This window comes from Drosophila sulfurigaster, chromosome 3 (genome assembly GCF_023558435.1).
Source record: "Drosophila sulfurigaster albostrigata strain 15112-1811.04 chromosome 3, ASM2355843v2, whole genome shotgun sequence".
Classification (NCBI taxonomy): Eukaryota; Metazoa; Arthropoda; class Insecta; order Diptera; family Drosophilidae; genus Drosophila; species Drosophila sulfurigaster.
The window spans coordinates 8,896,852-8,904,389 of NC_084883.1; the positions used below are offsets into that span (position 1 = coordinate 8,896,852).

The window sequence follows — 7,538 nt, forward strand, 5'->3', positions numbered from 1 at the left end:
AAATACTAAAATATACGTAAAGTTATGTTTGGTATATCGATATATTACTGTTTTAAAAATACACCAGATTGTCAACCTACGCAAATAAGACCCGACACAGCAGCTCTTCTTTTCCATAAAAAATTATTTCTTAACGATTGTAATTCTTATTAGACTGCAAGGAAATTTTTAGGATCAAAAATACTAATGCTGTTCGTATGTAATTTCACTTGGTGAAAATGACTCCTTCTCTTAAATAATCCACCAAATTTGTGACTTTTATTGTTACGATGTCTGGCCTCGAATAAGGCCGAAAACTAGCTTCGCCGACCAAAAAACAAAAGATAACTAATTCAATTACATGGAGATGCAAATGCAGCCAAGTTTTTGCCGCCACTTGACAATGAAAAGTCCCACAGGAGGCTTAAGCCAGGCTTTTGCTATGTCTGGCTGAATATTTAAGCACTTTAAGACTTGGCAACTATGTCTGCTCTCCGCTTTCTGCTGTTTCCGACTCCCATTTTTCACATTTTGCAAGTGCGTAAGTGTTTCCGCAGCATTTGTGATGAACATTGTTAAGTCTCATTGTGTAATTTTTGAGTACGTTTCGAGTGTTCTATGTGTTAAACAAAGAAGAAAAGTTGTGCGCCTAAGTGGCTAGTTTATTATGCAGACAGGAAAGCCGCACAAATGTAGTCAAGTTAAGAATTCAGTACCATTACCCCATTTGCAATCAGTTGCAAAACTTCAGATTGTCTAAATGAAATCTTGAAATAAATTGAGTTTACTCTAACAATTATTTGTCTAACTTGAACTAGAAACACATTTTAGTCATTTAAATTTGTAATTACTTGTAAGCAGTCGAGATTTTAAGAGATTTTCAAAGGCAACCTCAAATTGATGTGCATTTAATTTAATTTGTGTCAAAAGTCGCAAATGAATAACTGTTAAAACTGTTATGTTAATTGATATTTTATTTAATTACCTTAAAGCAACATGGACTAATTACTGTTCGCCTACAATACGATGGCCATGATATTAATAATCAATTTGCATATTGAATGGCAAATATAAGTGCAATTGAATAATTTGCTTTTAAATTTCGACCTCACTTAATTCCCATTTCCGAGCAGTAAGCCGCAGTCGTGACTACTGCATTGGTGGCTGATTTTTGCATCATTAAAATATGGATGCCATATGACGCCTTAATCTGACACAAGTTGCCGTTTAATGCCAACGGCGGGCAGCTTTAAAGTACCATAAAAACGGATGCCATAATAAATATTAATGGCCGTGGTAGGATGGACTAACTGCGGCAGCATTCGTATTCTGTATTTCTTATTCCGGCATAGGCCAAATGTTCGCTTCCGTTTCCGGTCTCAGAGGTTGCCCGCAGGTCCCAAGACCAAGACCAAGACCAAGACCAAAACCAAAACCCAGATCAAGACCCAGAACAAAAGCAAGCAGCGGCAAACCTCATTGGGGGTGGTTTTGGCCTCTTTTTTTTTGTTTACATTTAACGTAAAATATTTATTTATTTGCGTAGCAAACAAAACGCGCGCCAGGGGCATCATTTGCATTCAAACACTTTCATTGTTGTTAATCTTTGCACTCGCATAGAGAATTTAATTAAGGCGATGGCCTGCCATAATTCAATTCCTGACGGCACGCCCCACGTTTGCATCAGTCAAGCCTACCATAAAAGTGCACAAAGTGTGACCAAATCTTATGAGAGCCTCGCCTCGTTGAGCAACTGAGCGAAACGAAAGCAAAAGGATGCCAAGTGCAAATTAATTCGCAGCATTCCTTTGCTTTTTTTACATTTTTGAAAAGCTTCAATTTAAATAAGTACTTGATTACTTTCTGTCTGTGAAATTGTTTGCGAAATGGCAACGAAAGTGACTTGGGCAAATCACATCACAATCAGAATAAGACCCAAAGGCGCTGTCCATGCCAAGAATAGCCTTTGTTGTATTAAATTCGCCAAGCGACCTCCCTCAATGAATTCCCTCTCATTTTATACTTTTTATTTTTGGCATTAAACACTAAAGGACCTGATGGCCAGCAGGCAAGCTTAGGGCTAAATATTAAGTGAATAAAAATATTACAAAATTGCAAAAGCGTGTTAATTAAGTGAAACTTGGTAGTAAAAGCTAAAGTAAAAGTCTACACACACAAGCTGCTTGCTAGCTAACGACTTTCACATTATCTCTTTAAGGCTTTTTCGGCCCCAAATGCAAAAAGTTCTTAAGTAACTCATATCATTAAGCTTGGCTGCACACTTTAATACTTGGCTCGACTTTAATTCGAATTTTGTAATCTAAAGTTAACATAACACATTCAGCTGACAAAAAACAGTTGCAGGGCTGTCTGTCAATTTTTAATTAAATTTTACCGATGAAAAACAATTAAACTCATTATAAAACATTTTTAATTTATACAACATATTGATTAAACACTTTATTAAAAAATGTGAAGCGATACATGTAAGTGTACATATTTAATGAGAAGAAACAGAAGAGGCCTTTTGGTCTTTTTAATTAATCAGATTAATTTATCGAAACAAAATTTAAAAATTTAAGAAAATTAATATACAATTTTGTAGAGGAAATATCTCAAAACTAAAGTTTATTAAAGTGCTGCAAACACTTGTCCGGTACAGTTTTTGCAATACATGTTTGAAACAGTGTTAAGTATTTATGCACCACATAGTTCATGGCTTTAAAAGTTCAGCATGTTTAATTTAACTTTCGGTTTGAATGCGTCCAGAGCTGTTAAAAGCATGCAATGCCGTTGGAAAAACTTCTTGTTTTCGACCCAAATAAAACAGGAGCAGGCACTTTAAACTCATTTTCACAGCTACTTACACCTACATTACGCTGGTCATGCTCCAAACTTGTCCCAAACAGCCCACTTTCGCCTACCCACACAAACATACACTTCACACACACCTCCACCCACATATGTTAGTTATCCAGATGCGCACTAAAGTGATGCTCACTTAGAGCGAAGCCTTGAACTGAAAGAGCCACAACGAGTTGAAAATTATTAACAAGAATTTTACCTTTTCCCTTTAATTACGCACAGGTTGGGCACAATTTAAGCTAGGGCATTATCGCGAAAGTGTGCGTGCGTGTGTATGGCGAGGGAAAAAGGTCAAAAGAGTAAGAGAATATTTGAAGGTACCTTTTTTTGGGGATATTACTTATAGTGGCCATTGATGACTTTCACTGAACGAATGTGAACTGCCCAATGGCCCAAAACTAATGGGCTGTCAATTCGCTGGCTGACTGCCGTATCCAACTACATGCTGATAACTAAAAAAGAAATAGGGGCAAAAAAATGAGAAAATGCTGAAGCCTATGAAAAATGGCAAAGTGCAGTGGGACACTCAGTGATGTGGAAATATTCTGGCCTCGAAACAGTACGGCAAAAATGGCTAGTAATAAATTTTAGTGACTTGCTCGTGACAACTCATTAGAACTGACAATGCCACAGGCCGCAGGTCGTGTAAGTGTGAGTGTGAGTGTGAGTATGAGCAGCAAGATGCCAAGCTAGCAGTCGGGACACAGTTTAGGAAGCCAAAGGAGGCTCGTTAACCCAAAAAAGCGGCCTACACAAAATCAGCATATTACTCGCTTTCTATTGACAAAGACACTCTTAATGAGACGGCCCCAGAAAACAGAAAGTACGTTTCATAATTTGACGAGGGTTGCACAAAAGTTCACCAGTATTCGAGCGACTTTGACATTTATCTTTTCATTCTCAACAAACAGATAAATTGCATACTATATTGCTGTTGATACTCTGCAACAATGGAACACTTTCAAGTCGAGTCGAAATTCAAGACGCAACAAAATCCATTATATATTATTTGCCATTTTCCACCCGTCTTCACAATTGTGCAAATGCCCCAGGATCCAATTCGCAATAAATTATTTTTGTTGCAATCGCCTCCGTCTACCGAAAGAAAATTGATTGCAACGCCAACGCCAATTCCTAGCATTTACAGCTCTAAGTTGAAATTAATAGATTTGAATTTGTTTTGCCAGTCTTTCGGGCCTCGAAGGCTGAAACTGTGCGGGAGAATTGTTGGCTCGTCGATTCGAATGTTTTGTTGGGCACCAAAAGTCGTGAGATAAATGTTCATGTATATTTCATTTGTTTCATTGGTTGGCTCATTATGATAATTAAATTTCGTATTTTGTCGAAGTACTTACACCATTCAAATAAAATTAAAAATATCCTTTGTTTATTTAGAAATCACAATATTTTGTTTTTTGGCTGTACAAAATTAATTTCAATTTACGAAACACATTAATTTCACTCACTGTAATTTTATGCATTTTTTGCCGTCGTATTATATAATTTTTAATTAAATTACTAATTTTGTTTATGACGGACAAATGAGAGATTCTTACTATGTTGTAATATTATGTTCACATTCATATAACTTTGTATCCTTCTGATGTCTTATATTTATTTTAGGTCACACAGAAAAACATTTCGATTAATTCTATATTGTTGGTCATATTTGATTTAATTTTTTTTCTCACATTTTATTATTTTTAAATCATTTCAAATCTTTCGTATTCACAGCTTTAATTCTGAACCCAAGATAGACACTCGAACTTATCCGTTATGCTTAGCATCCGCAGCACCTTTCACATTCGAATCACGAGTCAAACTGCCGACATACCGTTAGATGAAACGAACACTATGCTCAGCTGTCGTGGTGCTGTTAACCTTTGTTATGGGATATTTTAACAGAGCTCACTTAACAGTGATAGATGCCAGAGCACTGTTAAGGGACATCGCACAGAGTAAACAAGGACGCGTAGTTCAAAATCAAACAAACCAATTGGTAGACGCTTAGGTTAGTACTACAAAGTGTATTAGGCGAAATTTAAATAATTCATGTGGCCAGAAAATGCATTAAATTTAATAATACGCAAAGAATAGGAAGGAATGTTTCTAAATAGAAATGTTCGTATCGCTTAGTCACCCCAAAATTGTTTAATGTGATAGAATGAATGTTTAAATGCCAGACATTAGACTTAGAGGCAGTTAACATCAACGGCCCAGCTGAAGATAAACATAAACATAATTGATGAGATCGGGATAAGCGTTGAGTGCGTGCGACCCATTCATCATTCTGAACCGGAAACTTTTATGCCAGCCTCTAAGTTGGTAGGCACAAAAAATATGTAATATTTTCGCCCGAGTGGCGAAAGGACTTTCTTATAGTTTCTCTGTCACATAAATCAAATGTTTAGGTTTTTGCAGAACCGTATTTTAAATTGACTGCACACTAGCTACAGAAAAACTCTCATTCCACCTGCATCAACTTCGGTATATATTCTGTCCCAAACAATGCAGTGGCCAAATGTAACAGTCTTATAGCCAGAAACACAATCCCTCTACTCAGTTGTAAATTGCAAGCAACTTGTTTTCTTTTGTGTGCCATTGAACGCATCAGATGCATGCCTCCTTTATTCCTTCTCTGAGTTTGGCACAAAGAGGAACTGAGCAAGCGTTCCTTGGGTTTTTTTGGAAAATGTTCGCAAGGAAAAAACAAACATTGCAATAAGCTGATGCGGAATTTAAGGTATAAGATTTAAGATTTAAGATCTTGATATTCTCATGTAGGAATTGCTGAGTATGAAGTGCTCTCTAGTCAAAGAATTAAGGAATTGAATTACCTCTGTTTTTAATTTGTAGTAGGTAAGTTAATTTCAATGCCCGGGTAGCTCAGTCGGTAGAGCATTGGACTTTTAATCCAAGGGTCCAGGGTTCAAGTCCCTGCTCGGGCGATTATTTTTTGTTTTCCTAACAACTTCAATTCCCAGATTACAATATTTTGTGTACTTCCCAAGAAAATAGGAACTGATGGTGGGTAGCAGTTTGGTTTATTGTTCAATCTTCACTCAAAAAACTTGTGGTTTGATAACAAAAAAATACTTCCGCAGACCCGTCCTTTTTTTAGTTACAATCTGGAATATTTGGGACCCTATGGTAAATTTGAACATAATAGTATATCAATATACCAAATATTACATTCGGTATTTCTTTGTTTTTTTTTCGAATAATACCAAACTTTTGTTGAATCGACTGCTACTTTCTTAATGGTTTATTGAATTAAGGGCATTAAAATTGGTATGTATAGGTATATCCAATATATATAATCAAGAATCGAATATTTTAGTCTTAAGTGCCCGGGTAGCTCAGTCGGTAGAGCATTGGACTTTTAATCCAAGGGTCCAGGGTTCAAGTCCCTGCTCGGGCGTTTATCTTCTTTTTGCAAATGTTTGTAAGAAACTAACTACATCTATCTGAATTCCAGTTTTCGTTGGTTGTACACTGGTGAAGGAACGTGACAGATAGGATTGATTTGTAGTTGACATTTTAAAAGTTGACTTTTTTGTTTCGCATTATTTCTCATCCTACTTTAATTTGTTTATTCGAATTGCGCAGGTATATACATATATACTATATATACATATATGTATATGTATGTATCCGATAGAATCAGATGTGGAGATTTTGAATATGACTTTATAGGCGGGTCGCTTGCTGCATATTATCGGAATGTTAAATCGGGCTTTGTTAAAATTCAGTGTTCTCAGTTAACGTAACGTGTTTCGTTTTTTTTCGAATCCCGCAGGGTATTAGCTATCACAGCATAAAAGTGCAGCTATTATAAATGAATTCGTCACTCTCTCTCGCAATTTCACACTCGACCGATAGAATCAGTTGTGGAGATTTCTAAGTGTAAATATGCGTTTATTGGCCAATCGCTTGCTGATATTATTGGAATGTTGAATTGGGATTTGTCAAGATTCTAAAAAGTTCTCATTTCAATTTCACTAGAATTGACTTCCTACTTCACTATCTAACAAAAGTGTGTAGGAAAAAACTCATCGGGTGAGCCACGGTTAAGGAAGGGCGTTAGAAATGTGCGATTCTCAAGTAAAGGTGTTTAAAGTTTAAATCAGTTTTATCAGTTAACTAGCCAATTAAATTAAATGAGTAGTGTTATATATACTGAAATTAAAAACTTTAAAATCTCTCCTCACTAACAATAATACTATCGTACATTATTATACTAATAATAATCTGGCAACTCTGTAATCACCAATTACTTATACATACATATTCAATAAAGTCAGTTCATATGCACACATCACGCAACGCATACACAACATTATTGGCGACGAGGAGAAAAATTCGAAGAAAAATAAAATAAAAGTGAATCGTGTCGCGTAGTCGTTGATATTCATCAAGATGCCGGCAGATGAAAATTTAATACAAGCAATTCTTGCTCAACAGCAAGAATTTACAACAGCGATATTGCAGCAGCAACGCAATTGGATGCAAGAAATATTAGAAAAGAACGCAGCTCCAAATGTGAGTGATTCAAGCCACGCGGGTGAATCTCTATGTCCTCCATTTCATGTATTTGACAAAGAAATACAAAATTGGGAGTCATATCTCGAACAATTATCGCAACATTTTAATGCATATTCGGTCAGTGCAGATCATAAACAAAAAGCTTATTT

The 7,538-nt window shown here is 36.1% G+C and overlaps 1 protein-coding gene and 2 non-coding genes across 3 annotated transcripts in view; 2 read left to right on the plus strand and 1 right to left on the minus strand.

The window, feature by feature from the left end:
* LOC133846470 (metabotropic glutamate receptor 2) overlaps positions 1-4,341 on the minus strand; it is an 88,538-nt gene extending 84,197 nt beyond the window's left edge. The window contains exon 1 of the mRNA XM_062281468.1: positions 4,200-4,341. The gene's annotated coding sequence lies outside the window, so the exon portion shown is untranslated. The remainder of the gene's footprint in view (positions 1-4,199) is intronic.
* A 1,378-nt stretch (positions 4,342-5,719) lies between these two features.
* Trnak-uuu (transfer RNA lysine (anticodon UUU)) lies at positions 5,720-5,792 on the plus strand. The gene has a single exon. It is a non-coding gene; the product is annotated as a tRNA-Lys (tRNA).
* A 400-nt stretch (positions 5,793-6,192) lies between these two features.
* Trnak-uuu (transfer RNA lysine (anticodon UUU)) lies at positions 6,193-6,265 on the plus strand. Its single transcript has one exon. It is a non-coding gene; the product is annotated as a tRNA-Lys (tRNA).
* Positions 6,266-7,538: the final 1,273 nt, after the last annotated feature.